The following is a 25,726-nucleotide window of genomic DNA, read 5'->3' on the forward strand; positions in this document are numbered from 1 at the left end:
AGCTTCAATACATTATCTCAATAATTGGTAGAAAAGCTAAACAGCAAGTTAGCACAAAGTTGTATCTTGAATAACCATTCCATCCAACAACCCTGGAATATAGATTCTTCTCAAGCAAATATGGAATGGTCTCCAGGATAATCCAAATACTGTGTCATAAAACAAGTATTAATAAATTTAAATGGTCAAAATCAAAAAAGTAACTCTCTAGCCACAATGGAGCACTATAAAAACTCAAAAAGTAAAACACAATTAAAAAAACTTACAATTATTTGAAAATTGAGCAACATATTTCTTTTTCATTGTTTTATTTCTAATTGAAAGAAAATTTTATGCATTTATCACATATAACATGGTATTTTGAAACATATGTACACTGTCGAATTACTAAATCTAGCTAATTAACATATGCATTACCTCACATAGTTATCATTTTTCTGGTGAGAACAGTCACCGACTCTCTCAGCACTTTTTTTAACATTTATTTTAGTTTCAGGAGTAAATGTACATATTTGTTATATAGATGAATTGAATGTCCCAGCGTCCTTGTTACAGATTATTTCATCACTCAGGTAATAAGCATAGTACCTGAGAAGTAATTTTTCAATCCTCAGCCTCCTTCCACTCTACACCCACAAGTAGGCCCTGTTGTCTATTGCTCCCTTCTTTGTGTCCATGTGTACTCAATGTTTAGCTGCCACTTGTGAGAACATGTGATATTTGCTTTTTGTTTACTTAGGATAATGGCCTTCAGCTCCACCCATGTTGCTGCAAAAGATATAATCTCATTAGTTTTTATGGCTGCATAGAATTCCAAGGTGCATATATATACCATATTTTATTTCTTCCATTTAGCATTGATGGATATTTATGTTGATTCTATATATTTGCTATTCTGAATAGTGCTGTGTGAACATACAAGCACATGTGACTTTATGTTACAACGATTTATAGTCCTTTCGGTATGTACCCAATAATGAGATTGCTGGGTTGAATGGTAGTTCTGTTTTAAGTTTTTGGATATATCATTGTATAACTGCTTTCCACGATGGCTCAGTTAACTTATATTCAGACCAACAATGTATAAGCATTCCTTTTTCTTTACAACCTCACAGGCATCTTTTATTTTTTAGCCATTATGACTGGAGTGAGATGATATTTCATTGTGATTCTCATTTGCATTTCTTTAATGGTTAGTAATGTTGAATATTTTTTCATTTGTTTGTTTGCAACGTATACGTCTTCTTTGAAAAGTATCTGTTATGTTCTTTGCTCATTTTTAATGGGGTTGTTTTTTGCCTGTTCATTTGCTTAAGTTCCTTATAGATTCTGGATGTTAGACTTTTGTCAGATACATAGTTTGTAAATATTTTCTCTCATTTTGTGTGTCATCTGTTTAATCTGTTGACAGTTTCTTTGCTTTGCAAAAGCTCTTTAGTTTAATTAGGTCCCATTTGTCAATTTTTGTTTTGGTTGCAATCGCTTTTGATGTCTTCATCATAAAATCTTTGCCAGGGCCTGTATATAGATTGATATTTCCTAGGTTTTCTTCAATGGTTTTCATAACCTCTTCATGTTTAAAAAAAAAAAAACCCTTAACAAACTAGGCATTGAAAGAACACACCTCAGAATCATACAAACCCACAGCAAATAATATACTGAATGGGCAAAAGCTTGAAGCATTCCCCTTGAGCACTGGAACAAGACAAGGATGCCCACTATCACGAACTGTATTCAACATAATACTGAAAGTCCTAGCTAAAGCAATTAGGCAAGAGAAAGAAAGTAAAGACATTTAAATAGGAAGAGAGGGAGGCAAATTATCCCTGTTTGCAGGCAATATACTGCTGAGAAATCCCATAGTCTCTGCTAAAAAGCTCTTAGATCTTGTAAACAATATCAGCAAAATTTCAAGATACAAAAATTAGTAACGTTTCTAGATGCTAACAATGTCAAGACTGAGTGCTAAATCAAGAACACATTCCAATTCACAATAGCCATTCACATAAAAATATAATACCTGGAAATCCAGCTAACCAGGGATATGAATGATCTCTACAATGATGATTACAAAACACTGCTGAAAGAAATCTGAGATTATGAGATAGGAAGATCCAAGATGGCCAGTTAGGAGCAGTTCAGGATTGCAGCTTCCAGTGAAAGTGCAGAGGGTGAATGGATGCTGCATTTCCAGACAGATTCTTATTGCCCACAAAACAGGAGATTTCCCAGGTGGAGGAGCCCCACGGGTCGCCAGCACGGCTGTTTTGGCCGGTGCGGCTGTTTTGCCAGTGCCTCGGCACGGCGGTTCCCAGTGCAGAGTAAACGGGACTGTGTCCTCAATTAGCCAGCAAGGGGAGCTGAAACAGGGAGCCAGGCCAGGAGATTCCCAGGCAAAAAAGCACCTCGAATCTCAGAGCTGCGGTTTCAGCCAGTGCAGTGGGCCGCTGCATGGGAAATCACACAAATCCCGGCACCTTTTCAACAGGCAACCAGGACAACTGGGAGAGAGCCGACCATTCAACTAAAAAATAAAAAGCTCTGAGACAGGGAGCCAGGTGATCAGGCCTGGCTGATCCCATGCCCACAAAAACAAAAACAAAAACAAAAAAACAACAATTGGAAATGCTCTGGGTTGAGAGGTTCACAGCAAGCACAGCTGAACCTGGGATGGTCCAGCTCGGTGGGGGAGGGGCGTCCACCATTACCGAGGCACTCCACCACTATGGAGGCAGTCTGCCATTGCTGAGGCAGTCTGCCATTGCTGAGGCAACCTGCCATTGCTGAGTCAGCCTGCCATTGCCGAGGCAACCCTCCATTACAGAGAGAGTCCATCATTACAGAGGCGGGCCACCACTGCCAAGGCAGTTCTAACTACACCCATATAAACAGGACTGCAGGGAAGTTCACAGGGCAGCTGGGTGGAGCCCACAGAAGCTCAGTAAAGCCTCTGCAGGCAGACAGTGACTAGGCTGCCTCCTTGTTGGGCAGGGCAGCCCAGAATTTAAAAAAGAAAGACAGCAGCACAGTGGTAACTCATAAATAAAGCCCTAACTTCCCGGGACAGAACACCTGGGAAAAGCAGTTTATGAGTTCTGCTGCTGCAGACTTAAACTTACCTGCGCAGCAGCTCTGAATGAACAACGGAGCTCACAGCTCAATACTGGAGCTACTATAAAGGACAGACTGTTTCCTCAAGCAGCTCCCTGACCCCCATATATCCAAAGAGTCATCTCATAAAGGAGAGCTCAGACTGACATTTGGCAGGTATCCTTCTGGGACAAAGCAGAAGAAGAAACTGGTAGCAACCTTTACTGTTCGGCAGCTGCTGCAAGTGATCCCCAGGCAAGCAGGGCCTGGAGTGGACCTCAGCAGTCCTACAGCAGAGGGGCCAGACTGTTAGAAGTAAAACTAAGAAACAGAAATAACTTCATCATCAACAAACAGGACGTCCACTCAGAGACCCAATCAGAAAGTCAGCAACCACAAAGTCGACAGGTGGATAAATCCACAAAGATGTGAAGAAACTAGTGCAAAAAAATTGAAAACATCCGAAACCAGAAAACCTCTACTCCTACAAGGGATCACAACTCCTCACAAGCAAGGGAACAAGACTGGATGGAGAATGAGTGTGATGAAATGACAGAATCAGGCTTCAGAAGGTGGGTAATAAGAAACTTCTGTGAGCTAAAAGAACATGTTCTAACCCAATGCAAAGAAATTAAGAACCTTGAAAAATGATTTGACAAAATGCTAACGAGAATGGACAACTTAGAGAGGAATATAAGTGAATTGATGGAGCTGAAAAACACAATACGAGAACTTCGCGAAACATGCACAAGTTTGAACAGCTGAATTGACAAAGCAGAAGAAAGGATATCAGAGGTCGAAGATCAATTCAATGAAATAAAATGAGAAGGCAAGATTAGAGAAAACAGGATAAAAAGGAATGAACAAACTCAACAAGAAATATGGGACTATGTGAAAAGACCTAATCTACGTTTGATAGGTGTACCTGAATGTGACGAAGAGAGTGAATCCAAGCAGGAAAATACTCTTCAGGATATTATCCAGGAAAACTTCCCCAACCTAGCAAGGCAGGGCACTATTCAAGTCCAGGAAATACAGAGAACACCACAAAGATATTCCTCAAGAAGAGCAACCCCAAGGCACATAATCGTCAGATTCACCAGGGTTGAAATGAAGGAGAAAATGCTAAGGGCAGCCAGAGAGAAAGGTCGGGTTACCCACAAAGGGAAGCCCAACAGACTCACAGCAGATCTCTCAGCAGAAACCCTACAAGTCAGAAGAGAGTGGGGGCCAATATTCAACATCCTTAAAGAAAAGAACTTTACACCCAGAATTTCATATCCAGCCAAACTAATCTTCATAAGTGAAAGAAAAATAAAAGCCTTTGTGAACAAGCAAGTACTCAGATTTCATCACCACCAGACCTGCTTTACAAGAGCTCCTGAAAGAGGCACTACACATAGAAAAGAACAACCAGTACCAGCCACTCCAAAAACATGCCAAATTGCAAAAAGCATCAACACTATGAAGAATCTGCATCAACTAACGGGCAAAACAGCCGGCTAGCATCAAAATGGCAGTATCAAGTTCACACATAACAATATTAACCCTAAATGTAAATGGACTAAATGCCCCAATCAAAAGACACAGATTGGCAAATTGGATAAAAAGCCAAAACCCATCGGTGTGCTGTATCCAGGAAATCCATCTCACATGCAAGGATACACAAAGGCTCAAAATAAAGGGATGGAGGAAGATTTACCAAACAAATGGAGAGCAAAAAAAAGCAGGAGTTGCAATTCTCATCTCTGATAAAATAGACTTCAAAGCAACAAAGATCAAAAGAGACAAAGAAGAACATTACATAATGGTAAAAGGATCAATACAACAAGAAGAGCTAACGATCCTAAATACATATGCACCCAATACAGGAGCACCCAGATACATAAGGCAAGTTCTTAATGACTTACAAAGAGACTTAGACACCCACACAATAATAGTGGGAGACTTTAACACACCATTGTCAACATTAGACAGATCAACGGGACAGAAAATTAGCAAGGATATCCAGGACTTGAATTCAGACCTGGACCAAGCAAACCTAATAGACATTTACAGAACTCTCCACCCCAAATCCACAGAATATACATTCTTCTCAGCACAACATCACACCTACTCTAAAATTGACCACATAATTGGAAGTTAATCACTCGTCAGCAAATGCAAAAGAATGGAAACCATAACAAACAGTCTCTGAGACCACCGTGCCATCAAGTTAGAACTCAGAATTCGGAGACCAACCCAGAACCACACAGCTTCATGGAAACTGAACAACTTTCTCTTGAATGTTGACTGGATAAACAATGAAATGAAGACAAAAATAAAGATGTTCTTCGAAACCAACAAGAATGAAGACACAACATACCAGAATCTCTGGGACACATTTAAAGCAGTCTCTAGAGGAAAATATATAGCAATAAATGCCCACATGAGAGGCAAGGAGATATTAAAATTGACACACTATCATCAAAATTGAAAGAGCTAGAGGAGCAAGATCAAAAAAACTCACAAGCTAGCAGAAGACAAGAAATAACTAAGATCAGAGCAGAACTAAAGGAGATAGAGACACAAAAAAACGCTTCAAAAAATCAATAAATACAGTAGCCAGTTTTTTGAACAGATCAACAAAATAGACCACTAGCCAGATTAATAAAAAAGAAAAGAAAGAATAAACAAATAGATGCAATAAAAAATGATATAGGGGATATCACCACAGATTCCACAGAAATTCAAACCGTCATCAGAGATTATTACAAACAACTCTATGCACATAAACTAGAAAACCTGGAAGAAATGGATAAATTCCTGGACACTTGCCTCCTCCCAAGCCTAAACCAGGAAGAAGTCGAAACCCTGAATAGACCAATAACAAGGTCTGAAGTCAAGGCAGCAATCAAGAGCCTACCACCCAAAAAAAGCCCAGGTCCAGATGGGTTCACAGCCGAATTCTACCAGACATACAAAGAAGAGCTGGTACCATTCCTTCTGAAACTATTCCAAATAATCCAAAAAGAGGGAATCCTTCCCAAATTTTTTTATGAGACCAACATTATCCTGATGCCAAAACCCGGCAGAGACTCAACAAGAAAAGAAAACTACAGGCCAATATCCATGATGAACCTATATGCAAAAATCTTCAATAAAATAGTGGCAAGCTGATTGCAACAGCACATCAAAAAGCTTATCCACCATGATCAAGTAAGATTCATCCTGGGGATGCAAGGTTGGTTCAACATACGCAAGCCTAAAAATGTAATTCACCACATAAACAGAACCAAAGACAAAAACCACATGATTATCTCAATTGATGCAGAGAAGGCCTTCGACAAAATTCAACAGCCCTTTATGCTAAAAACCCTTAATAAACTAGGTATTGATGGAACGTATCTCAAAATAATAAAAGCTATTTACGACAAACCAACAGCCAATATCATACTGAGTGGGCAAAAACTGGAAGCATTCCCTTTGAAATCTGGCACTAGACAAGAATGCCCTCTCTCACCACTCCTATTCAATATAGTACTGGAAGTTCTAGCCAGAGCAATCAGCCAAGAAAAAGAAATAAAGTGTATTCAATTAGGAAAGGAGGAAGTCAAATTGTCTCTATTTGCAGATGACATGATTGTATATCTAGAAGACCCCATCGTCTCAGCCCAAAATCTCCTGAAACTGATAAGCAACTTCAGCAAAGTCTCAGGATACAAAATCAATGTGCAAAAATCACAAGCATTCCTATACACCAATAACAGACTCAAAGAGAGCCAAATCAAGAACGAACTGCCATTCACAATTGCTACAAAGAGAATAAAATACCAGAAATACAACTACCAAGGAAGTTAAAGGACCTCTGCAAGGAGAACTACAAACCACTGCTCAACGAAATAAGAGAGGACACAAACAGATGGAGAAACATTCCATGTTCAAGGTTAGGAAGAATCAATATTGTGAAAATGGCCATACTGCCCAAAGTAATTTACAGATTCAACGCTATCCCCATCAAGCTACCGATGACCTTCTTCACAGAACTGGGAAAAACCACCTTAAACTTCATATGGAACCAAAAGAGAGCCCGCATAGACAAGTCAATTCTAAGCAAAAAGAACAAAGCAGGAGGCATCACACTACTGGACATCAAACCATACTACAAGGCTACAGTAATCAAAACAGCATGGTACTGGTACCTAAACAGAGATATAGACCAATGTAACAGAACAGAGGCCTAGGAGGCAACACAACATATCTGCAACCATCCAATATTTGACAAACCTGATAAAAACAAGCAATGGGGAAAGGATTCCCTGTTTAATAAGTGGTGTTGGGAAAACTGCCTAGCCATATGCAGAAAGCAGAAACTGGACCCCTTCCTGACACCTTACACTAAAATTAACTCCAGATGGATTAAAGACTTAAACATAAGACCTAACACCATCAAAATCCTAGAAGAAAATCTAGGCAAAATCATTCAGGACATAGGCGTAGGCAAGGGTTTCATGGCCAAAACATCGAAAGCATTGGCAACAAAAGCCAAACTAGACAAATGGGACCTAATCAAACTCCACAGCTTCTGCAAGGCAAAAGAAACAGTCATTAGAGTGAATCGGCAACCAACAGAATGGGAAAAAATTTTTGCAGATTACCCATCTGACAAAGGGCTGATATCCATTATTTACAAAGAACTAAAACAGATTTACAAGAAAAAAACAAACAAGCCCATTCAAAAGTGGGTGAAGGATATGAACAGATACTTTATAAAAGAAGACACACATGAGGCCAACAAACATATGAAAAAATGCTCATCTTCACTAGTCATTAGAGAAATGCAAATCAAAACTACATTGAGATACCATCTGATACCAGTTAGAATGGCGATCATTAAAAAATCAGGAGACAGATGCTGGAGAGGATGTGGAGAAATAGGAACACTTTTACGCTGTTGGTGGGAGTGTAAATTAGTTCAACCATTGTGGAAGACAGTGTGGCAATTCCTCAAGGACCTAGAAATAGAAATTCCATTTGACCCAGCAATCCCATTACTGGGTATATATCCAAAGGGTTATAAATTGTTCTACTATAAGGACACATGCACACGAATGTTCATTGCAGCTCAGTTTACAATAGCAAAGACCTGGAACCAACCCAAATGCCCATCGATTATAGACTGGACAGGGAAAATGTGGCACATATACACCATGGAATATTATGCAGCCATCAAAAACGATGAGTTCGTGTCCTTTGTAGGGACATGGATGAATCTGGAAACCATCGTTCTGAGCAAACTGACACAAGAACACAAAATCAAACACAGCATGTTCTCACTCATAGGCGGGTGTCGATCAATGAGAACACATGGACACAGGGAGGGGAGCACTATACACTGGGGTCTGTTGGGGGAAAATAAGGGAGGGACAGCGGGGGGCGTGGAGTTGGGGAGAGATAGCATGGGGAGAAACACCACATATAGTTGAAGGGGAGGAAGGCAGCCAATCACACTGCCACGTATGCACCTATGCAGCAATCTGCCATGTTCTTCACATGTAACCCAAAACCTAAAATGCGATTAAAAATAAATAAATAAATAAATAAATAAAAATAAAAAAAAGTAATCTGAGATGACACAAACAAATGGGAAAATGTTCCATTCCTATAAATATAAATAATCAATATTGTTAAGATGGTCATACTGCTCAAAGCAATTTACACATTCGGTTCTGTTTTAATCAAACTACCAATGGCAATTTTTGCAGGATTAGAAAAAAATTTCAAAATTCATATGGAACTGAAAAAGAACCTGAATATTCAAAGCAATCCTAAGAAAAACAAACAAAGGAGCATTTTTCAGGATTACAATATATTATTATTAACTGTTGCCACCACTTTGTACAAATGGTCTCTGGAATTTTCCTCCTATCTAACTGAAATTTTGTAACCTTCGACAACCACTATCCCAAGTTTCTTCTCCTTATACCACCTGTTCCTGGTGACCACATTCTACTCTTCTATGAGATAAATTGTTTTAGATTTCACATATGAGTAAGCTCCATTGTGTTTGTTTTTCTGTGCTTGGGTTATTTCATTTAACATAATGTTTTCTGTGTTTATACATGTCTCAAAAGTCAAAACATCCTCTTTCTTATTACTGAATGATATTCCATTGTGTATATGTACCAGATTTTTTATCCATTCATTCATTGAAGAATACTTAGTTTGATTGAATATCTTGGCTATCATGAAAAATTCTGCAACAAACGGGAGAGTTTATTGGTTAAATATCCAATAGCAAAATTGCTGGGTCATATGGTGAATCTTATAAAATTTTTTTGGGGACATCTCCATACGGTTTTCCATAATGGATGTAATAATTTACATTCACAACAAGAGTGTGCACGGGTTTCCTTTTCTCTACATCCTCATCAGCTTTCATTATCTTATCTCTTTTTTTTTTTTTTGACAATAGCCATTCTTGTATGTTTGAGGAGACATCTCATTTTGGTTTTAATTTCTATTACCCTTATCATTACAGATGTTGAGCATATGTTCACGTCTTTGGGCAATTTGTGTGTCTTCTTTTGAGAAATGCCTTCTGTTAATTGTTTTAAACTAAAAAGTTCTTCAGAAGATATTTAGTTTGATATAACTCCATTTATTGATTTTTCCTTTTGTTTCTCATGCTTTTAGGGTCATTTCAAAAAAAAAAAAAATTACCCAAACTGATGTCATAGACTTTTTCCCTATTTTTCTTTTTTTGCTAATATTTTTGTAGTTTGAGGTCCTAAACTTCTCTATAATTCATTTTGAGTTGATTTTATAGAGTGTGAGAAAGGGGTTTATTTTAATTCTTCTGCATGTGGATATCCAGTTTACCAAACACTATTTATTGAAGAGACTGTTTTCCTCGTATATATTCTCGGCACCTTTGTCCAAAATCACCAACTGTAAATGCATGGATTTATATGTGGGAACTCTATTCTCTTCCATTGGTCTAGGTATTTGTGTTTATGCGAGTACCATACTGGTTTGGGTAATTGTAGCATTGTAGTATAATTGAGGTTAGGTAGTATCTTGCATCCAACTTTGTTGTTGTTCAAGATTGCTTTGCCTGTTTAAGGTCTTTTTTGATTCCATAAAAATTTTAGAATTGTTTCTTCTATTTCCCTCAGAAATGTTACTGGTGTTTTAATAAAGATTGCTTTGTCCACTGCACTTACCTTAACTCTTCAAAAAAAAAAAAAAAAAAAGATTGCTTTGAATCTGTAGATCACTTTGGTTGTTGTGAATATTTTAACAATATTTATTTTTTCAATTCATGAACATAAGATATCATTACATTTATTTTTTCTTCTGCATTTTTAATCAGTTTTTAATTTTTATCAGATAGTTTACTGGTAGTGTGATAGAAATGCTACTTATTTTTGTATGTTGATTTTTTGTTTTGTTTTTAAATTTTTTTGTTTTGTTTTTGTGAATAAATAATAGATGTGTATACAGGGAACATGAGATTTCTTATAAGGCATGCAAATAATAATCACATTATGGAGAGTGAAGTATCCACTCCCTCAAGCATTTATACTTTGTGTTACAAACAATCCAATTATATTCTTTTAGTTATTATAAAATATACAATCAAATTATAATTCAGTATAGTCACCTTGTTGGGCTATCAAATACTAGGACTCTTCCCAAACTCTGGTAACAATTATTCTACTCTCTAGGTCAATGAGTTGAATTGTTTTAATTTTTAAATCCCACAAATAAGTGAAAGCATGTGATGTTTGTCTTTCTTTGCCTACCTTATTTCACTTAACAGAATAATCTCCAGTTCTATCCATGTTGTTGCAAGTGACAAGATCTCATTATTGTTTATGAGTAAAGTGTACTCCATTGTTTATATGAAGCACGTTTTCTTTATAAATTCATATGTTGATGGAAACTTAGGTTGCTTCTAAATCTTGGCTATTGTGAGCAATGCTGCAGCAAACATGAAAGTTTAGATATCTATTCAATATATTGATTTAACTTCTTTCGGGTATATACCTAGCAGTGAGATTGCTGGATTGTATAGTACCTCTATTTTCAGTTTTCTGAGCAGCTTCCAAACTGTTCATTATGATAGTTATATTAATTTACACTTCCACCAACAGTGTTTGGGGTTCCCTTTTCTTTGCATCCTTACCATTTGTTTTTGCTTGCCATTTAGATATAAACCTTTTTATTTGGGACAAGATGATATCTCATTGAAGTTTTGATTTGCATTTCTCTGATGATCAGTGATGGCGAGCAACTTTGTATATCCCTGTTTGTCACTTGCATGTCTTCTTTTGAGAAATGTCTGTTCAAATCTTTTGCTCCCTTTATTTTGGTCATATAATTATATATTTTTTTCATCAAAGTTGTTTGAGTCCTTATATACTCCAGTTATTAATTCCTTGTAGAATGGGTAGTTTGCAAATACTATCTCCCATTTTGTGGGTTTTCCCTTTATTTTGTTGATTGTTTCCTTTGCTGTGCAGAAACGTTTTGACTTGATATCATTCCATTTGTTCATCTTTGCTTTGGTTGCCAGTACTTGTGTGGTATTGCTCAAGAAATTTTTAGCCAGACCAATGTCCTGCAGATTTTCCCCAATGTTGTCTTATAGTAGTTTCATAGTTTGAGGTCTTAGATTTAAGTTTGCATAAACAAACAAGCAAAAAGAAAACTAATAAAAAAAATTCTACTACTTCATCCTCTCACTTTTTAACTTCTTTGTTGTTTCTATTTATACCTTATTGTGCTATGTCTTGAAAAGTTTTTAAAATCATTATTTTCCATTGGTTCATCATCTATTCTTAGGATTAAAGTAGTTTACATACCACAGCTAGAGTGTTACAATGTTCTGTGTTTTTCTGAGTACTTGCTATTACCAGTGATTTTTGTATGTTCAGGTAATTTTTTTTTTTTTTTAGTTCGTACCTGGTATTTATGTAATCCCTCGGCTTTTGTTTGTCTGGGAAAATCTTTATTTCTTTTTCGTTTCAAGGATGTTTTCAAGAATAATTTGAAGAATATTTTCTCTGGATATATTACTCTAGGGTAAAAGTTTTCTTTCTTTTTCTTTCCTCTCTGCACCTAAATTATGTCATGCCCCTCTCTGCTGGCCTGTAAAGCTACCACTGAAAGTCTGCTGCCAGACATATTAAAACTCCATTGTATGTTATTTGTTTCCTTTCTCTTGCTGCTTTTAGGATCCTTTCTTTATCCTTTTTCTTTTGCAGTTTGATTACTAAATGCCTTAAGGTAGTCTTGTTTGGTGTTGTGTAATCTTCTTGTACTTGTGTATTGGCATCTTTCTCTAGGTTTCAGAAGTTTTCTGTTATTATCCCTCTGAATACACTTTCTACCCCTATCTCCTTCTTTACTTTTGCCTTAACACCAAAAACTCTTAGAATTTCTTTTTTGGGGGGCTATCTTCTAGATGCTTGACTGTTTTTTATTGTTTTTTCTTTTCTATCCTCTGACTGAATATTTTTGAAGAGCCTGTCTTCAAGGTTATTAATTCTTTCTTCTGCTTGATTAATTCTGTTATTAAAAGACTACCATGCATTCTTCAGTATGCTCGTTGCATTTTTTGAGCTTCAGAATTTCTGCTTGATTTTTCTTTTAATTTTCTATTTCTTTTTAATTAAATTTATCAGATAGAATTCTGAATTCCTTCTCTGTGTTATCTTGAATTCATTTGAGTATCCTCAATAAGTTTATTTTGAATTCGCTAACTGAAAAGTCGTATATCCCTGTGTTTTTTAGGACTGGTCCCTGGTGTCTCTCTTAGTTAATTTGTTTAAGTCACATTTTGCTCAATTGTCTTTATACTTGTAGATGTTTGTCTGGGTCTTTACATTGAAGAGTGTAGAATTTATTTAGTCTCCTAAGTCTGGACTTGTTTTTATTTCTTCTTAATGGAAAAGCATTTCAGATACTCAAAAGGACTTGCATGTTGGGATCTGAGCTGCATCTGATTTAGGAAGTACTCCAAGCCCATTAATGCTATGATTCTTGCAGACTCATAGAGATATACCTTGATGGTCTTGGGCAAAATCCATGTGAATTCTCTGGATTACCTGGCAGATAATCTTGTTTTATTCTCTTACTTTCTCTGAAACATATGGGGTCTCTTTCTCTCTCTCTCTTTTCTGAGCTCCCTGAAGCTGGGGTTGGAGTGACACAAGAACCTCTGTGGCCACCACTACTGATTGTGCAAGATCATACCTGAAGCTGGCAGAGCACTGAATCTCACCCAAGGCCTGCTATAACTACTCACTGGCTACTGCCTATGTTTGCTCAAGGATCCAGGGCTCTACACCAGCAGGTTGCAAAGCCATCTAGGACTGTGCTCTTCCCTTCAGAACAGCTAGTTCTCCAGGCCCCAGGCAGTCCCAAGATGATGTTTCAGAACCACAGAATAGAGTCCAAAACCTTAGGATTCTAGGTTGTTCTCTTGTACTGCAGCTGAGCTGGTACTTCAACCACAAAATGCAGTCCTTCCCACTCTTCCCATCCCTTTTCAAAAGCAGAGGGGAGCCTTATCTGGTGGCCACCACTACCATAGGCCCATGGGGAGTATGACTAGACTACAGCCGATGTTCCATTAAGGCCCAAAAGCTCTTTAGTCAGCTTGTGATCAATGGTGCCCGGTCTACGTCTTACACTTTAGGGCAGGAGGCTCCTGTCTGACCCAAGGCAGGTCAGATAGGAAATGCTATTCAAGAGCAAAGTCCTGGAATTTGGAACCCCAAGAGCCTAGTTGGTGCTGTACTCAACTCTGGCCAAGCTGGTACCTAGATGCAAGACAAAATCCCCTTTACTTTTCTCTCTGCTTTTTCCATGCAAAAGGAGTCTTTCCCCATAGCTGTCACAGCTGAAAATATGCTGAGTCTTACCTTAAGCCAGCAAGTCTCAGAGTCTCATCCAAAACACTTGATATAGTACCTGGGTATTACTGCAGGTTTTTCAGGGACCAATGTCTCTTCAGTAAATAGGACTGGGTCCTTCCCTTCAAGGAAGTGGGTTTCCTTCTGGCCCAGAGTGTGTCTAGGAATATCATCTTGGAGCTAAGTCCTGTAAAAGGAGTCTTGTGATTTTGACAAATGCCGCATCCTGCTGAGGCTGAGCCCCAAGATGTAAGACATAGTTCTCCCCACCTTACTTCTCCTCTCCTCTTGCAAAAGGAAGAAGTCTTTGTTAGAGCCACAACTGTGCAGTCTGGAGTTAGGGGAGCAGTGATGCCAACACTTCGTTAGCCACACCAACTTGTGTCTTTTGATGTTGTGACACCCCACCCCATACCTTAGTGTACTGGCTCTGGGCCCAGTTCAGCAATAGGACTTGCCTAAAGGTTGCAGTATTTGTGGTTTGGACTGACTTTCAAGTTAAATAAACGAAATAAGATCCCGTGTGAATTTTGGCCCATGGAACCAAGTCTTGTGGGACCTCAAGTTTGCAACTCTGAGATTGGTGATTCCCTTCTGGTTAGGGCTAGTTTACATGCTCCCTGTGTGGGAAGGCATTATCTGAGCTTGGTTCAGTTTTGCATTCTGCTATGACAAGTGCAGCAGTGAGTTTAATGACTCACAATTCCTCCTCTCTCCCTCTCCCAGTGCACAGAAATGGTCTCAGCATCATTCTGCCACTGCCGCGGGGATGGGGAAGGGGTGGCATTGATAATTAAAAACTCTTTTTGTCTACCTCTTGAGTGCCACTTTCAGTGATACAAAGTTGAAAACGGGTATTGTGAGTGTTTACCTGATTTTTGGTTCTTATGAAGGATTTTTTTTTTCCTCTGTGTAGTTGTTAAATTGGTGTCCTCATGGGAGGATGATCAGTGGAGCGTTCAATTCTGCCATCTTTTCCTGCCTCTTTCTCACCTTTTTTTTGTCTTTGCTTTTACAGAAGGAGTCAATAAGAAAAAGAAGTTCATGTTGCTTTTGTATCCTTCAACTTTACTGAATTTTATATTAGTTCTAAAATTATTTCATGAAGTTTTAAGCGTTTTCTATATATATGATTTTGTCTATAAACAGGGACAATTTAACTTCTTATTTCCAATTTGAATGTTTTTTTATTTCTTTCTCTTACCAAATTGCTCTGGTTAGGAATTCCACTACAATGTTGAATAGAAGTGGTAAAAGTGGGCACCTATGTCTTGTTCTGAATCTTAGAGAAACAGCTTTTTCTTGCTGTGATATTAGCTATGTGTTTGTCTTACATGGTCTTTATTGTGTTGGGATATATTCTATATGCTTAATTTGTTGAGTGTTTTTAATCATAAAAATATTGAATTTTGTCAAATGCTTTTTTCTTCATCTATTGAAATGATCTTATGGTTTTTCTCCTTCTTTTAGTTAATCTGATGTATTACATTTATTGAATTTGAGCAATGCATTTCTAAATAGTTCCTTGGTCAGGTAATAAATTACAAGGGAAATTCAAATTTTTAGCTGAATGAAAATAAAAATGCAATATGTCAAAATTCATGGAGTGCAGCTGAAATGATTAGAGGAAATTTTATACATTTAAGTGCTTACATTAAAAGAGAAGAAAGATATTAAATTAATAATCTTATTTATCACCTTAAAAATCCAGAAAAAGAAGGCTAACAAAACTAATGACAAAGCTCATGGGAAGAGAGTAATAAAGATTAGGACAGAAAATAGTCAAATTAATAACAGAATAATACAGAGAGATAAATAAAATCAAAAGTTAGTTTTTTTAAAAAAGATAAGCAAAATTCACACAACTTTAGATAAATTAACCAGGAGAAAAAGAGGAAAGAAACAGATTCTGGGAACTAGGAATGCAAGAAAAGATATTATCACTGACCAAGCAGGAATTAAAATGATCATAAGAGATTGCTATGAAAAACTTTATGTTAACCCATTTCACAACTAAGATGAAATAGACAAATTCTTAGTAAGTCACAAAGAAGACTCACTGAAGACAAAATATAAATTCAGAATAAAAATGTAGCAAATGAAAAAATTAGGTTAGTATTTAAAAATCTTTTCACAAAGACAGACTTACAACAAGATATGAATTTTATCAAATATTTGAACAGAAAATAATCTCAATATTTTATTAACTCTTTCAAAAATTTAGGAAGTTGAAACACTCTTCAACTCATTCTATGAGAGGAGTATTGGCCTCACACCAAAACTAGACAAAGATAACTACAGACCAGTATCTCTCATAAATGTAAATGTAAAGTAATTCTGAAAAATATTAGCTTACCAAATCCAAAACATGTAAGAAAGATTACATATGATGATCAAGTGAGAATTGTCCTAGGAATGCAAGGTTGGTTTAACATCCAAAATAAATTAATATAATACACCATATTAATATAATAAAGTGCACAAACTACACGATCATTTTAATAGACTCAGAACATACATTTAACAAAACAGAACATTCATTCCTCATAAAAATTATTATGAAACTGTGACAGAAGGAAAGTTTATTAACCTGATGAAGATTATACCCTGTCTTATATTGAAATCTACTTATACTCTTCTGATGCAGTTATTCAATAAGTTGAAATAAAATAAACACAATGTAATCTTTAGCAAAGAAAGATTGAAGCAGGTTAAAGTGTTATAGTGGTTCAGAAAAAAAAATTTTCTTTTTGAGTCATATAAAATTTTGTTTCTTAATAATGAGGAAGACAGAAAGTTCAGACTGTAATCAGCACTTTTCACCTTCTAAAATTAGACATTTCTTAGAAAGGATCTTAGGTTGGGGAAAATGCCAAAGCATGAACAAGAGAAATGGTCCCTAATATTTCATTTTGTCTTCATATTACAGCCATGTAACTTCAGGATCTATGCATCTCTCAGTGGAGGAGTCAGTGAGGACATGGCTTTTTCAGGTCACAGCTAGGACAGAATTTCTTGCCTATTCTTTCTTTCTCTATTCTGCTTTTATTGTGCCTAATAAGTCTACTAAATTGATCTTTAATGGATGAGCATTTTTTTTTTTTTGCAACAACATGCACTGTCTTCATGTTGTTGGTTTATTGTGTGAGTTCATCAGGTGATTTAAGCCTCAGAAGGCAAAAGGCATTACTTCTGAGTTACTGACACTGTAAGAGCCCTTCAATAAATGCAAACAAATGAGCAAACTATTCCAGATGACTTATTTATTTTATCTAATTCTGAAAAAGCTAAGAAAATGATGAACATTCAATGACATCTGAATAGGAACAGCTCTGGACTCCAACCCAAGAAGGGAGAGCTGAGGCAGAGTAAGGCACTGCCTCACATGGGAAGTGCAATTCCTGGAGGACCCCTCCCTACCCAATGCAGGCCATCAGGGACTTTTCCATCTACTCCAGCATTCTGGTTCAGATACTGTGCTTCTCTTGTGGTTTTTACCACCCACAGATCAGGAGATTTCTGGGCCAAAAAGTGCCACGAGTTTCCAGCATGGCTGTTTCAGCTGGCGCTGCAGGTTTCCACACAAAAACTCACACAAATCTTAGTGGACATTTCAACTGGTACCTGGAATGCCTGGGAGACAGAGCCACCCATTCAACTGAAAAAGAGGGGGCTGAAAGCAGGGAGCCAAGTAATCTGGCTCAGTGGGTTTCATCCCCAGAAAGACAAGCAATCTGAAATGCTCTGGATTGAGAGTTTCACAGCAAACACAGCTGGAGCTGGGATGGTCCAGCTCTGTGCGGGGGAAGGGCATCCACCATTGCTGAGGCAGTCCACCACTACCAAGGCAGTCTGCCATTATTGAGGCAGTCTGCCATTACTGAGGCAGTCTACATTACTGAGGCAGTCTGTAATTACTGAGGCAGACCACCATTACCGAGGCAGTTCTAACAGTACCTCTGTAAAAAAACTACAAGGAAGTTTACACAGCAGCTGGGCAGAGTCAGCAGCAGCTCAGCAATGCCTCTGGTGGCAGACTGTGACTAGACTACCTCCTTGCTGGGCAGGGCATCTCTGAAAAAAGGCAGCAACACATCAGGAGCTTAAAAATAAAGCCCCACCTTCCCAGGACACAGCACCTGGGAAAAGAGGTGGTTGGTTATGAATTCCACTGCAGCAGACATAAATGTACCTCCCAGCAGCACTGAATGGAACAATGGAGCTCCCAGCACAGCATTTGAGCTCTGATAAGGGACAGAGTTTCTCCTCAAGTGGCTCTGTGACCTCCATATATCCAAAGAGGCACCTAATAAAGGAGAGATCTGGCTAACATCTGGTGGATACCCTTCTGGGACAAAGATAACAGAAGAAGAAACTGGCAGCAACCCTTACTGTTCTGCAGCTTCCATGGGTGATTCCCAGGCAAGCAGGGTCTGGAGTGGACTTCCAGCAGTCCTGCAGCAGAGGGGCCTGACTGTTAGAAGGAAAACTATAAAACAGAAAGAAATAGCTTCAACATCAACAAAAAGGATGCCCACTCAGAGACCCCATCTGAAGGTCACTAACTACAAAGACCACAGGTAGATAAATCTACGAATATGGGAAGAAACCAGTGCAAAAAGGATGAAAACCCCAAAAACCAGAACACCTCTCCTTCTCCAAGGGATCACAGCTCCTCACCAGCAAGGGAACAAAGCTGGATGGAGAATGAGTCTGATGAATTGACAGAAACAGGCTTCAGAAGGTAGGCAATAACAAACTTCTTTAAGCTAAAAGAACATGTTCTAACCCAATACAAAGAAACTAAGAACCTTTAAAAAGGTTAGACAAAATGCTAACTAGAATGACCAGAGTAAAAAACATAAACGACTTGATGGAGCTGAAAAACACAGCAGAAAAACTTTGTGAATCATACACAACTTTCAATAGCTGAATTGACCAAGCAGAAGAAAAGATATTAGAGATTGAAGATTGGCTCATTGAAACAAAATGAGAAGACAAGATTAGAGAAAGAAGAGTGAAAAGAAATTAACAAAGCCTCCAAGAAATATGGAATTATGTGAAAAGACCTAATCGACGATTGATAGGTGTACCTGAATGTGACAGGGAGAATGAATCCAAGCTGGAAAACACTCTTCATGATATTATCCAGAAGAACTTTCCCAACCTAGCAAGGCAGGCCAACATTCAAGTTCAGGAAATACAGAGAACACCACAAAGATATTCCTCAAAAAGAGCAATCCTGATGCAAATAATCATCAGATTCACCAGGGATGAAATGAAGGAAAAAATGCTAAGAGAAGCCAGAGAGAAAGGTTGGGTTACCCACAAAGGGAAACCCATCAGACTGACAGTGGATCTCATCAGAAACTCTACAATCCAGAAGAGAGTGGGGGCCAATATTCAACGTCCTTATAGGAAACAACTTTCAACCCAGAATTTCATATCCAGCCAAACTAAGCTTCATAAGTGAAGGAGAAATAAAATTCTCAATGGACAAGCAATTGCTGAGAGATTTCACCACCACCAGGCCTGTGTTACAAGAGTTCCTGAAAGAAGCACTAAACATGGAAAGGAACAATCAATACCAGCCACTCCAAAAATGGTAAAGACCATCAATACAATAAAGAAACTGCATCAACTAATGTGCAAAACAACCAGTTAGCATCAAAATGGCAGGATCAAATTCACACATAACAATATTAACCTTAACTATAAATAGACTATATGCCCCAATCAGAAGACACAGACTGGCAAATTGGATAAAAACTCAAGACCCATTGGTGTGCTGTATTCAGGAAACCCATCTCATGTGCAAGGACATACATAGGCTCAAAATAAAGGAATGGAGGAAAATTTACCAAGCAAATGGAGAGAGAGAGAAAAAAAAAAGCAGCAGTTGCAATCTTAGTCTTAAGAAGGGCATTACATAATGGTAAAAGAATCAATGCAACGAGAAGATCTAACAATCCTAAATATATATGCACCCTTTACAGGAGCCCCCAGATACATAAAAGAAGTTCATAACGACCTACAAAGAGACTTAGACTCCCACACAATAATAGTGGGAGACTTTAACACTCCACTGTCAATATTAGACAGATCAATAAGACAGAAAATTAATAAGGATGTCCAGGACTTGAACTCAGATCTGGAACAAGCAGATCTAAAAGACATCTATGGAATCTCCACCCCAAATTCACAGAATATACATTCTTCTCAGTACCACATCACACCTACTCTAAAACTGACCACATAATTGGAAGTAAATCACTCCTCAGCAAATGCAAAAGAATGGAAATAATAACAAACAGTGTCTCAGACCAGAGTGCAATCAAATTAGAATTTAGGATTAAGAAACTAACTCAGTACTGCACAATGTTATGGAAACTGAACAACTGGCTCCTGAATGTCGACTGGGTAAACAATGAAATAAAAGAAAAAATAAAGATGTTCTTTGAAACCAACAAGAATGAAGACACAATGTACCAGAATCTCTGGGACACATTTAAAGCAGTGTTTAGAGAGAAATTTATAGCAATAAATGCCCACATCAGAAGCAAGGAAAGATCTAAAATCAACACACTGTCATCAAAATTGAAAGAGCCAGAGGGGCAAGATCAGAAACACTCAAAAGCTAGCAGAAGACAGGAAACAAAACTAAGATCAGAGCAGAGCTGAAGGAGATAGAGACACAAAAAATCCCACAAAAATTCAGTAAATCCAGGAGCTTGTTTTTCAAAAAGATCAATAAAATTGATAGACCGCTAGCTAGATTAATAAAAACAAAAAGAGAGAAGAATTAAATAGATGCAATATAAAACGATAAAGGGGATATCACCACCAATTTCACAGAAATACAACCTACCATCAGAGATTACTACAAACAACTCTAGGCACATAAACCAGTAAACCTGGAAGAAATGGATACATTTCTGGAAACTTGGCACCCTCCCAAGAATAAACCAAATAGAAGCTGAAATCCTGAATAGAGCAATAACAAGGCCTGAAGTTGAGGCAGCAATTAATACCCTACTAACCAAAAAAAGTCCAGGCCCAGATGGGTTCACAGCTGAGTTCTACCAGACATACAAAGAGGAGCTGGTACCACTCCTTCTGAAACTGTTCCAAACAATATAAACAAAGGGAATCCTTCCCAAATCATTTTATGAGACCAATATCATCCTGATACCAAAACCTGTCAGAGACTCAACAAAAGAAAAAACTTCAGACCTATATCCATGATGAAAATAGATGCAAAAATCTTCAATAAAATACTGGCAAACTGATTGCAACAGCATGCCAAAAAGCTTATCCATCACACTCATTTAGGCTTCATCTCAGGGATGCAAAGCTTATTCAACATATGCAAGTTTATAAATGTAATCCACCACATAAGCAGAACCAAAGACCAAAACTGCATGATTATCTCAATAGATGCAAAGAAGGCCTTCAACAAAATTCAACAGCCCATTATGCTAAAAACGCTCAATAAACTAGGTATTGATGGAAGATATCTCAAAATAATAAAAGCTATGTAGAACAAACCCACAGCCAATATCATAGTGAATGGGTGAAAACTGGAAGCATTCCCTTTGAAAGCTGGCACTAGACAAGGATGCCCTCTCTCACCACTCCTATTCAATATAGTATTGAAAGTTCTAGCCATAGCAATCAGGTAAGAAAAAGAAATAAAGGGTGTTCAATTAGGAAAGGAGGAAGTGAAATTACCTCTATTTGTAGACAACATGATTGTATATTTAGAGGACCCCATCATCTCAGCCCAAAATCTCATTAAACTGATAAGCAACTTCAGCAAAGTCTCAGGATACAAAATCAATATGCAGAAATCACAAGCATTCCTATTCACCAATAACAGACTAAGAGAGAGCAAAATCAAGAGCGAACTCCCATTCACAATTACTACAAAGTGAATAAAATACCTAGGAATACAACTAATAAAGAAATTAAAGGACCTCTTCAAGTAGAACTGCAAACCACTGCTCAAGAAAATAAGAGAGTACACAAACAGGTGGAAACACATTCCATGTTTGTGGTTAGAAAGAATCAATATTGTGAAAATGGCCAGACTGCCTAAGGTAATTTATAGATTTAATACTATCCCCATCAAGCTACCAATGTCCTTCTTCACAGAACTGGAAAGAAACACCTTAAACTTCATACAGAAACAAAAGAGAGCTTGCATTGCCAAGACAATCCTACACAAAAAGAACAATGCTGTAGGCATCACGCTACCTGACTTCAAACTATACTACAATGTTACAGTAATCAAAACAGCATGTTACTGGTATCAAAACAGAGATATAGACCATTGGAACAAAACAGAGGCCTCAGAAACAATGCCACTCATCTACAACCATCTGATCTTTGACAAACATGACAAAAACAAGTAATGAGGAAAGGATTCCCTGTTTAATAAATGCTTTTGGGAAAACTGGCTCACTATGTGCAGAAAGCAGAAACTGGACCCCTTCCTGACACCCTACACTAAAATTAACTCCAGATGGATTTAAGATTTAAACATAAAACCCAGCATCATAAAAACCCTAGAAGAAAACCTAGGCAAAACCATTCAGGACATAGGCATAGGCAAGGACTTCATGACTAATACACCAAAGCATTGGCAACAAAAGCCAAAATAAACAAATGGGATCTAATTAAACTCCAGAGCTTCTGTACAGCAAAATAAACAATCATTAGAGTGAATTGCCAACTTACAGAATGGAAAAGGTTTTTTGCAATCTTGCCATCTGACAAAGGGCTAGTATCCAGAATCCACAAAGAACTAAAACTGATTTATAATAAAAAAAAAACAAAACCATTTAAAAGTGGGCAAAGGATATGAATAGACACTTTTTTAAAAGAAGACATATATGAGGCCCACAAACATGAAAAAATGCTCATCACCACTAGTCATTAGAGAAATGCAAATCAAAACCACATTGAGATACCACCTCATGCCAATTATAATGGCGGTCATTAAAAAATCTGGAGATGACAGATGCTGGATAGGATGTGGAGAAATAGGAACACTTTTACACTGTTGGTGGGAGTGTAAACTAGTTCAACCATAGTGGAAGACGGTGTGGCACTTCCTCAAGGACCTAGAAATAGGTATTCTATTTGACCCAGCAATCCCATTACTGGGTATATACCCAAAGGATTATAAATCATTCTATTATAAGGACACATGCACATGAATGTTCACAGTGGCACTGTTTACAATAGCAAAGACCTGGAACCAGCCCAAATACCCATCAATGATAGACCAGACAAAGAAAATGTGGCACATATACACCATGGAATACTATGCAGCCATAAAAATTAATGAGTTTGTGTCCTTTGTAGGGATATAGATGAATCTGGAAACCATTATTCTCAGCAAACTGACACAAGAACAGAAAATCAAACACCACATGTTCTCATTCATAGGCAGATGTTGAACAATGAGAGCACATGAACACAGGGAGGGGAGCATCACACACAGGGGTCTGTTCGGGGGGCAAGGGAGGGACATCGTGGGGGCGGGGATGTCAGGGAAGAATAACATGGGGAGAGATGCCAGACGTAGGTGATGGGGGGATGGAGGCAGCAAAGCACATTGTCATGTGTGTACCTATGCAAAAGTCCTGCATGATCTGCACATGTACCCCAGAACATAAGTACAAAAAAAAAAAAAGAAGAAAATGAACATGTTGAAGCACAAGAAATTTGTATTTTATACTCTTTTGAATCTCATATTTAGACAACCATTCAACTTTGGATGTAAATTGAGTGTTAATAGTTTCATAGTGTAGTTTATGCCTCTAAATACTGTCCTTTCTCCTACATCTGTGAATAAAATTATCCATGTTACTGGCCGCAGACTATCTGCAATTCCTATCTTAGTTACTCTTTGGCCTAAGGGTTTAGAAATCTTCTGTATGGACTGAACTTCAGTGGGGCTGCAACTACCATGTTCTCTCACACGGGTAACTCTGAGCTGTCGGTCTGGACTTGCAGCTACAATGGATTCAGGTTCAAAATATGGCAACTCTGAAAGATATTACCAGGTGACTGAAGTCTATCAAAAACATCTGGAAAATTACCAAGTCTATGAAAATGGTAGGAGTAGCAAGATACACATGAGCTGAGAGAGCTGAAACCAGCTTGAATATATGGATTGGGATCTTTGGTTCTCTATGAAAAAGCTGATATCAAGGTGCCCAAAGACAAGAAGAATCTCCTTGTGTGTCCTTAGATAGAGGATTGTGTGGTGCTATTCATTCCTCCATTGCTAAACAGCTGAAAAGTGAGATCACTATACTAACAGCAACTTGGAAAGAAGTTATGCTTGTTGGAATTGGTGACAAAATCAGAGGCATACTTTGTAGGACTCATTCTGACCAGTTTCTAGTTGCATTCAAAGAAGTGGGAAGAAAGCCCACTACTTTTGGAGATGCATCGGTTGTTGCCCTTGTATTACTAAATTCTGGATATGAGTTTGAGGAAAGCTCCATCATCTTTAATCGATTCAGGTCTGTCATCTCCTATAAGACAGAAGAAAAGCCCATCTTTTTCCTTAATACCTTTGCAAATGCTGAGAGCATGAGTATCTATGATGATATTCATGCTGATGTGCTGCAAAATTACTGAGAATACAGTCTGGTCAACATCATCTACTACTCTCTGAAGGAGTCCACCACTAGTGAGCAGAGTGCCAGGATGACAGCCATGGACAACGCCAGCAAGAATGCTTCTGAGATTATTAAAAAATTGACATTGACATTTAACTGTACCTGCCAAGCTGTCATCACAAAAGAGTTGATTGAAATTATCTCTGGTGCTGCAGCGCTGGATTAATGAAAATCAAGTTCCATCCTCATACAAGACAGCTGATTTTGTTTTTAGCTTACTGCTGTCTTTGTCAGAAGAATCTGTTCCTCCATTGTTTGAATTACTGAAGACAGCAAGATATTTGTAAATTATCTTAACATAAACAAAATAAGAAAAAAAAGAAATCTTTTGTATACAAATAAAGAAGTTAATATATTATGTCTTCATTAGCCATAACACGTTTAGTTATTATAGATTAGTTTAGTACATTAGTTCCACATTCCTGGCGGGGAATGATGCTATAGAATGGAGACCGAGAATATTGAAATGGGTAAAAGCCCACTCAGTTGAGCCAGGTAGGGATTTCTGGGTAGCCAAAATGGAGTCTTGAGCCTCTTAGCATGTAGAAATATTAAGAAAATGTGAAAATCACTGATTTTGGGGGTCACAAAAGTAAAGAGAGAGAGTAGAAGAGACATTTTAAGCATCAAAGTGCTTAAGCCTGAAATCTGGAGGATACTCAGGGTGGGGTGTAGATTTCAGAGCCTTTGGGTTCTTCATAGGCCCCCAACCTAGAGGTTCCTCCTCTCTCCTTTGCATTCAAAGACAACTTAGCCTCATCTCAGTTCAAATCTAACTAGGCCCCTGTTCTGTACAAACTCCAGATTAAGCAGTGGGTTTCAAAATCAAAGCAAGCTATATTATTTCCTTTCTGGAACTCGTGATCTGGTGAGGGAGATACCTCACTTCCAGGCTTTTCCACTTTACTAAGAACTTAACATTGGGTAGGTCACTTAACCTCTCTGAACTTCAGTTTTCTCATCTGGAAAAGAATAATAATAGTTCCTACTTCACAGGGCTTTTAAGAGAATTCAGTGGGATAAAGCTGGTCTGGT

The 25,726-nt window shown here is 37.8% G+C and overlaps 1 pseudogene; it reads left to right on the plus strand.

Moving 5' to 3' along the window:
- The first annotated feature begins 23,970 nt into the window (after positions 1 to 23,970).
- LOC105729868 (ATP synthase subunit gamma, mitochondrial-like) lies at positions 23,971 to 24,857 on the plus strand (annotated as a pseudogene).
- The last annotated feature ends 869 nt before the right edge of the window (positions 24,858 to 25,726 follow it).

Source organism: Aotus nancymaae, unplaced genomic scaffold (genome assembly GCF_030222135.1).
Source record: "Aotus nancymaae isolate 86718 unplaced genomic scaffold, 86718_ANA_hifiasm-v0.15.2.pri h1tg000004l, whole genome shotgun sequence".
In the NCBI taxonomy this organism is placed as follows: Eukaryota; Metazoa; Chordata; class Mammalia; order Primates; family Aotidae; genus Aotus; species Aotus nancymaae.